The following is a 9,135-nucleotide window of genomic DNA, read 5'->3' on the forward strand; positions in this document are numbered from 1 at the left end:
CACCTCCCCCCAGGTCGAATATGACCCATCCACCACCACCCTCTGAGTGCGACCCCTCAGCCAATCTGCAATCCATCTGACTGTGTAGGCATCGATGCCACAGTCACCTAGTTTTTTAACTAGGATGGGGTGAGAGACAGTGTCAAAGGCCTTGCTGAAGTCCAGAAAGACTACATCCACCGCGACACCTGCATCCATGGCCTTTGTGACCTGATCGTAGAAGGCAATCAGGTTGGTCCACTTAAGGGAGCCCACCCCAAGGGGACACTTACATGCCTGTACACAAATGCCAGGAGCTTGGGGAATAAACAGGAGGAACTTATCCTCCTACTTAACACAAATAATTACAATGTCATAGGGATAACGGAGACGTGGTGGGACTCCACCCATGACTGGACCACGGGTATAGATGGCTATACCCTGTACAGGAGAGATCAAGTGCATAAAAGGCGCGGGGGTGTAGGTCTCTATGCCAAGGAGAGCTATGCGTCCCTGCAAGCTGACACTGGCACCCAGGGTGGACGACTGGGGACCATCTGGGTTAAAATCCATGGGAAACATGGCACTGGGGACACAATGGTGGGAGTCTACTACAGACCTCCTACCCAGGATTAAGAGCTTGAACAGGAGTTCGCCAGGGAATTGGCTGAGGCCGCACGCTCCCAGTGCATGGCTGTTATGGGAGACTTCAACTACCCAGACATCTTGCGGGAAGAGCGCTCAGCCAAATCTGAATGGTCACAAAGCTTCCTCATGTGCATGGATGAGATCTATGCGACACAAGAAGTCTATGGGCCAATGAGAGGTAAAGTGCTGCTCGACCTGGTACTGGCAACCAGGGATGACCTAATCAGCGACCTAACAATCAAAGGGAAGCTGGATAATGTCCGAGCCCCTAAGGTCTGGAATAGCCTACCACCGGAGGTGGCTCAAGCACCTACTTTGAACACCTTCAAGAGAAATTTGGATGTTTATCTCGCTGGGATCCTGTGACCGCAGCTGACTTCCTGCCCCTGGGGCAGGGGGCTGGATTCGATGATCTTCTGAGGTCCCTTCCAGCCCTAATGTCTATGAAATCTATGAATTGCCATGCTTCCTGTTAATTGCTGAGGCCCTTTTAACAGCTGTGCTTACCAAGAAGTCACTTTGTGCCCTGCTGGCACAGCTGAAGAAGTGAACGCAGGGAGGTGTGCATGATATTGTACTGATATTTTGTGGGTGAAAGACAGTATCAAACCACATCTTTTGCTGGTGATGTTTTAGGTATGTTTTTCAAGGTTTTAGATAATGTTTAGAAAATGTTTGGGAGCTTTCACAGCCAGGGACACTGCATAAAGCTTATGCTATCTATATCTATAGACTTTGGTTAGACTATAAAGTACAAATCTACCCTGCCTTCATCCTTCATGAAGGCCATTCAGTGTCACTGACTGATCTGCACATCAAGGTCCATTACTTCTGATTAAGCTGTACTGTGTCTTTTAGAAAAATAACCAATCTTGATTTAAAGCTTCCAAGTAATGGAAGTTTAAGCTGCCCCAAAATAATTGGTTAATTCCCCTACTGTTAAAAATATTTAGTTTATTTTCTTTGCTTTCAGCGTTCAGTCATTTGCTCTCACGGTGTATTTGTCTCAGACTAAAGACCCCTCTACTACTGGCTATCTCCTTGCCACATAGAGGGTGGGTCTACACGTGATACTCCGTCGCCATAGCAACACACTATGGCACTGTAGCATTGACAGACAAAAACTGTGATGCTGCAGCTATGTCACCATAGCAACATGCTCCCTCATTATAGCATGCTGCTATGATGACATAGCAGCTAAAAATAACCGTGCGTGGCTGGCATGATGTAGTATGAGCCTGTTACTGCGCTGTCATTTAGTACTTCCTTTTAGAAGTACTAAATGATGGTGCAGTAACAATGGCACTGTACAGCCCTGTGTAGATGCACCCAGGTAGTTAAACCAAGTGACCCCTGATCCTTTTATTTCATAAATAGAGTTCCTTTAGTTCCACACAATGAGGTACCTCTTCTAGCAACAAAATAATTTTTATAGCTCTCCTCTGAACCCTCTCTAATTTTTAACATCATTTAAAAATATGGACAGCAGGCCTTATATCGCATCCCTACTCTTGGAGTCATGGATGGCTAAGTATAGTAGATATTCCCCTAAATGTGGAAGTAATTTTGGTGTACCAATTGCATAATTTAAATGGAGGAAACATTGACTCAGGTTCTCTACAAAGTCATAGCATCTGATAATAAGGTTCCTTCTCTACAGTTCTTTTCCAACTCTGCTCTTTCTGTCTGCCCCTACTCCCCCCCATCCTTTCTTCATGTTCCTAATATTCCTTTTCTGTACATGCCAAATTATCCTCTTGACTCTTTGGAGGAGGTCTGTGTCAGAGATGTTGCAAGAATGTGCATGCACAAAAGCTTTGAAGTTTTGAGGGGCTATGATTGAAGCAAAGGAAACATGAAGAAAAATTTCAAAAGTTAGCAAAGATTTTACTTCTATAGAAACTTCCATTGTTCTACGAAAAGTTACTTATGTTAAATGTGGAAGCTAAATGTAATCATTAAAGTGGAAAACAGGTTTTTTAGTCCAGTTTTAAGTGCAAATCTCAATGCACTTGTAATTGTGGTGTCACTACTGATATTTCCATAGTGCACATATAATGTACATTTCAGAAGCTTAATTGGCAGTGTGTTTCAACTAGCCCTGCTTGTATAATATTTGATGGAACTTTTAGTTTTGTTGGTTTTCACTGTTGTATGGGATATTACATATTGCCTTTCTAGTATTTGACAATGTTTTGTGAAATGATTGTGAACAATGAAATCAACCTGCAAGAACAAAAGCATAGGAAGATTCAGCTTGCATCATTCTTTACTGATACATGTAGTCATTTGCTGTAAACTCATTGTGGAAAGGATGAGAACATATCTCTCTGATTACAATCCTTGTCACTACCCACAGAACATTAAAATTGATCTAATTTCCTTCAGTCATGTATACAAATACACGTCTGGCTTTTTAATCGTCTAGGAAGGAGGCTTAGGCTTTGAGTTTTCATGTATGATTTCTCTTAATACTATAGGAAAAAGTCTAACTTCTATCAAATTCATGGATCCTTGGGAGATATTTTTAGAGAGACAGCATTGTTTCCATATGAAGTTTTTTAACTTTTCTCTCAAAATACCAGGAAATCCGTAACACGCAAGAACAGCTTGGCAGAATTGTCCTCAAGTCGAAATGATTTTTATTGAGATAGCATGGATTATACATTGTTGCTTGTTATCTTTAAAAGGACTGTTGATCAACATCAGAAAAAACTCCTGCAAAAAAACTAAGTGGACTTTGCCTGTCTTCAGATATTAATTTTAATACAGAATGTGTTCTGCTAGTCTGCAGAACAATTCTCTTCTTGGGTATATAACCCAGAAGTTCAGAGGGTTGTGTAATATCTTGGAACTACCAGCTCTTCATTCCTGAGCACAACTTTTGGACAATATACAACCCAATTTTTGCCCTGTGCTTGCTGAGCCAAAGCATCAAGAGTTAAACGAATAATGCAAACATACTCTAATGGCGCAGGCAGGATCATCATAGTTATACACTTCCCCTTGTTGATGAACAGCTTTGATTTAAGGAGCACTCAGCCCAGCTTAGTAGTCAGTCAGAGCAGAGACTTAGAGCAGCCAAACTGGATGCAATAGTTTACATAAAATTTGTGCAGGTTGATCTGCTAAAAATAGCCATTAGCCAATTAGAGTACAGGAATATGCTTGCGGTGTTATTTTTGAGAAATAACCCCACATTAATTATGTACATCAGATTTCCCAGCAGATCAGTATGGGTCAGTACAAACTGCTTTTCTTCTTTCCAGCTAGCTCAGATATTCCTTTTTAATACAGTGGTACATAAATGTGCACTGACTACAGCTATTGAGCTAAATGGATCTATATTGTAAAGGAAACAAAAAAGGGAGCTATTCGTCTGGAGCTTTCTTATGGAAAGTGATAACATGATGCCATTAGGAAACTCAACAAGACAATCTACATAAGCTGGGAGAAGCAGAAGTTTGAACATCTGTTTCCCCCTATTGAATTCATGAAAGGGCTTTTCGGCATATAGAATAAATGAGCTAATAAACAACAGTTGGGGAACATTATCTGTCGTTTACTATAACATTGAAAATACACTAATAGAACTAAGTGAGGTGAGCAGGTTTATAAATTAAACACCCCCCCCAAAAACCACCCCCAAACAAACCCCTAACTTCATCCCAGCTCAGTCAAGTGGGACTTGTTTAAAGCGCAACTTTAAGAGCAGTCATTTTATATGAAATGTTTCTATTTTGATTTGAAATTTTAGAGTTGTGTGAGATCTTTATGGGGGGGAAGCAAATCAAAGTTTTTTTTTCTAAAAGACACAGGGTTTCACAAGACCTAAAGCTGAAATCATGTCACCTTAGCCAGAAAACCTCAAAGATTTTGCAATAAAAATGGTGTTATGAAGTGCTAAGAAGTGCTCCTAGCCAGCACGGTTTTTCTCTTTCTTTTTTGGAGGGGGGGGGGAGTTTAAACATAACCTTTTTCACAATCAGCCACTTGGAAGGGGAATCATAATAATAATAAAAGAAGGAGCCCAGGCACCAAGTGCCTGCCAAGGGTTTGTAATATAATATCCCAGCGTTTCAAGGGTAAACCAGTGTCAATTACGTTTGCCGTCCCCCAGAAAAAGTAAGCATTTAACTTCCGTTCAGTCTATGTGGACTGATGAAATGTAGGAAATCTGTTTCTGGGAAAAAAAAATTGCTTTCCCAAAGAGAGCACCAAGTGGAGCGATCAGAAGTATGAAGAGTGGCAGTGCTGCTGCTGGTCTGCTCAGGTTGGAAGAGCAGGACGGGCTGCAGGAGAGAGGCTTTGTGGCTCTGCAAGGAGAAAGTGAGTGAGATTTCTTCCCAGCAAGAGCTCCAGGAGGCTTGGGGTGAGGAATGCTGGCCACTTGAAAGGGCTACAAGGGGGGAGAGAGAGGGTGCTCTGCTTACAGCTGCAGGCATCTGGCTGTATCTGCAGAGCCCGGGCTGCTTGCAAGTTGGGGCTGGGGGGTGGGTTTGTTTCACTGCAGCCTTTTAATTGCAAGAGAAAAACGTCAAGGTGGGGGAGCTTTTGTTTTCTTCCTCGTAGCCTGAGATGGCAAGAAATCCTACGTCCAAGGGACTGCGATTCAGACACACGGCAGGGAAAGCAGCCTAGTGCCGCAATCAGATCTGTCTCCCATCTGCATGCTGGTCCCAGGCTTGGCAGTGTCACTTAGGTAATTGGGGAGGGAAGAGATGGGAGGGAGAGGAAAAGCAACGTTAATGATTAGAGGATCATTATGTCCAGCTGGGGGATTTGCCAGGGGCCGGTTTCTTAGCGTTCATAGTTTGTGCTAAGCCCTCGGGTTGATGAATGTTTGCATTGTCTCGCCTCTAATGGGCAGCACTTTGTGGTCTACACACTCATGGCAGAGCCATCAGCCCATGCTTTATGTGCATGGACCCTGAAGGGAGCACCCAGGATAGTATAGATCAGAGCACTAGTGGTGAGTGTCTGACAGCCACCCAGGCATATGGACCCTGGTAGGCTTGTCATCTTCTGCTTCAGCTGCATGACTGTCTCCTCTACTTTCAGCACATCCTTTCTGCCTGCTTAGCTGTCCAGGGCTCCCTCTGTGCTCTATTAGCTTTTGGGCACTGGTGCTGCAAGGGAAGGGGGACACGGTGGTTGTGTAGAGATGGCAATATTGTGCACTGGAAATATGATCAACTGCATCCAGTGCAGGAACAAGTGTTTTGGTGGGGCAGGCTGCTAAGTTTAGGCAGAGCCAAGCCGCTCCAGGGAGGGCAGAAGTCACTTCTCCAAGGTACCCTGGTTGAAACATTAGCTTCAATCCCAGACCAGCTCTTTCAGGCTGCTGCTTGCCTTGTCAGGCAGAGAAGGGGAGGCTTTGACTTGATGCTTGGATTCTTTGCTTTATGGTGGTTTTAGAAAAGATCACTTCTTCAGACTTGCTTTCCTCTTCCTGCAGTAGCTTTGGGGGAGGCGGGGCATCTGGTAGCCTTGGCTGGCTTAGCCAAGAAAGGTGAAGGCCTTCTTTGCTGGTCACGGAGAGACGCTTGGCAGGCTTCCTCTAATGCAGCTCTAGCAGAGTGCTTGCAACATGTCTTTGAAATGAAAAAAGATGCCTGTCTTTCCGTCTCCATACACATTAAACCTTGGGTTGTTTCTTCACTGCTGAGCGGACACGGTGCCAACTGTAATGGTTTTGCGATGTGGATTGTGATTGAATAGGAAACTAGCTGACATTCCTAAATTCACTTCATATGGTGCAATAGGCCATCTGATCAGAATTATACTGTGGTACCCTGGTTGAAACCTCCACCAAGCCTGGATCAAGGAGGTGAGACAGCAAGTGTTGTCCCTGGCTGCTTTCAGTGAGATTTGTGCCTTAAAGCTCTATCTATAGGCTCATCATTGCAACTTGGTCAGGATGGAGACAGGCTTAACATTTAGGCACCTATCCTATTCCCCCTAGAGTCAATTAAAGCCTGGCTGTTGGTTTCAAAGGAGGCAGGATAAAGCCAGATAGAATTATGGAACTGAAGTTTTCACCAACTGAATACAAAATTCTAGGATGTGGTGATTTATTAGCAATAAACCTGTGGCATTGCACTATATAAACATGCCTATTCTTTTTTAGAAATATAAAGGTAACTGTATTCATTAAGAGTCCATTTCCTGTTTCTAAATACATTTTAAAATTTCTTTAGATAAGGGAGATTGATATTTTCATTATTTTTTAATATTCATTTTGCTTGGGCAAGTAGGAACCCCTCCCCCCAGATCCTGCTGTCTTTTTGCAGGCAAAAGTAAGAAAAGAAAGAACCCTAACTTTCTTGACTGGGTCATGAATCAGAAAAGGACTGTTATTTATCACATTATGTCCAAGAAAATATAGAACATTTCTCAAGTTTTTGTTTGTACGGGTGAGAGATATGCAAATAACATGCCTGCTTTCCTTTTGGTGGAACAAACGTATCAAGACAGCAAACTTTCCTTTGATAGGAACAGTCCTGAAAGCTCCTAGCCTTCCAGGAACCACCTTAAAAGAGGCTTTTATTTTTTTTTGGTTAATTTCATTTGATGCTGGCTTCAAACCAAGACACTTATAGGTCCAGAGTATCAATATACAGTCCTTTGCCAGGTTCCAGATACACTGTGTTTTAAGTACAGCACACATTTTATATCAAATATATTCATAACATAAGGGACAAAGACTTCTTGTGATTAAAGTTTACTTTATCAGTGTAGATCACATTTTGATGTAAGCCCTTAAAAATTCTAATTGATTAATGAGTTTCAGATGGTGGTTCCCTTGCCTTTCCCTTTCCTCTCCTTTTAACATGTACAGTATGCTCTAAGCTAATCTGGGAGAGCTCCAGAAACCCTGGGCTAAATTGGTTGCGGTATAGTTTATAAGGATAATAAAATAACTAGAAAAATTGAATTTCCTTACACAAATATAATCATGCTTGCTGCATCTCTGTGAGCTTGTTCTATCTTGTAATTTTGTATAGTTTGAAAAGACGATTAAGATTACAGATATGTGTCTTTAAGGTGATGCAGTTAATAGCGACATATAGTATCTTGTAGAATGTATGGTTCTATAAAGGTTCTTCATGACAATTTATATCATATGGCAACAAAATCAGAAGTTAACGTTAACAGTTTCTATGATCTATGTCCTTTTATGAAAGTTCAAGGATTAAATGAGTGACTTTTACAATATTCTAGGATCATAACACCTTAGAAATTCATTATGACGACTGATTGAATCATGTGAAGTTCACCCTACAACATCTGATTGTTCGCTATATTTTCCCTAGTCCTTTGTTCAGTTTAGTTTTAAGTGTCTCAAAATGGGGAAGCTTCTGCTATTTCCTTTGGGAGACTATTCCACTATCTAGCAGACCTTACCATTGATAGCAATTTCCTGACATTAAGGAAAACAATTTCGGAAGTTGTTGATTGTCTCTTGCATTCCGAGGAAGATGTTAGTCAATAATATATATTGACACGCACATAAATCAAAGATAATTCCAAACTCACAGTTTACACTGTACTCTCATCTAAGATATTCTGCATGTGGAAAACCATAAACATTGGGATAAGCATTTTTGTTTTTAAGAATTCAACCTTTCAAATGTGGGCAGTTTAACTGCATGTACATATCATATGTTTGTACTCATTAGGGGCGTCTACACGTGCAAGTAATGCGACACAGTAAACTCTGGCACAGTTCATGACAGAGTTTATTACTCATGAGCACTGTGGTTGCACATGCACGTGGGATCGCAGCACGTTGAGTCTGTCCAGAGCAGCCCCAGCTGGCAGGGAGCCTGGGGAGGTCAGCCTGATAGTCTGGGGCTGCTCTAACCCAGCTCAAAGTGCTGCAGAGGGGCTAGCTGGGGCACAAGGGTGATATATAATCTGGAGGAGATTCAGCCCAATTGGGTGGCTGAATCTCTGAATCTGAATTGAATCAGGGGACCAATTTAAAGGTCTGAATTTATTCAAAACTCTCTGAATCTTTGGAAAAGATTCAGAGAGCTTTGATGATTTGGGCAGTCCCCAGTGGCTGCAGCAGGGAGCTGCAGCCAGCTCCGAGCTGGTAAGTACTGGGCGGGGGGGGGGAGAGAGGGGACCATGGAAGTTCCCCACTCCCCCAGCCCCACCATGGCTGCCCCTGCCCTCCCCAGCTCCCAGGGCTTTTAAAAAAAAGCCCCGTGTTCACCAGGTGCTGCGGTGTGTGTGTGGGGGGTGATCCCTACACTGCATGGGGGGCTCTGCATGATCCCCCTGACCCCCTCCTTTCTCCCTCATCCCCCCCATGTGTGCCCCACCTGGGCCAGCTTTGGCTCTTTAAGAAACAAAAGCTGAGAGAAGCCCCGGGACTCACTGCTGCTGGAGCATCCTGAGGGCTTTGGGGGCTCATGTAGAGCCCCCCCATATTGTGTGGGACAATGCAGGGCAGCAGGGATCATCACCTGCTGGCAGGAGTGGAGAGTCTGGGCAGTT

At 43.1% G+C, this 9,135-nt stretch overlaps 1 protein-coding gene across 6 annotated transcripts in view; it reads left to right on the forward strand.

The window, feature by feature from the left end:
* Nucleotides 1-4,694: 4,694 nt before the first annotated feature.
* The window catches only part of GAS2 (growth arrest specific 2), a 226,703-nt gene continuing 222,262 nt past the window's right edge, over nt 4,695-9,135 (forward strand). For 2 of the 6 annotated variants that reach the window (XM_019519477.1, XM_019519479.1), the window contains exon 1: nt 5,428-5,599. The gene's annotated coding sequence lies outside the window, so the exon portion shown is untranslated. Of the gene's footprint in view, nt 5,000-5,427; nt 5,600-9,135 lie in introns of those variants that run through there. The other 4 variants (XM_019519480.1, XM_019519478.1, XM_019519475.1 and 1 more) reach the window with 4 other exon arrangements.

Source organism: Gavialis gangeticus, unplaced genomic scaffold (assembly GCF_001723915.1).
Source record: "Gavialis gangeticus isolate Ggan-Ray unplaced genomic scaffold, GavGan_comp1, whole genome shotgun sequence".
Lineage (NCBI taxonomy): Eukaryota > Metazoa > Chordata > Crocodylia > Gavialidae > Gavialis > Gavialis gangeticus.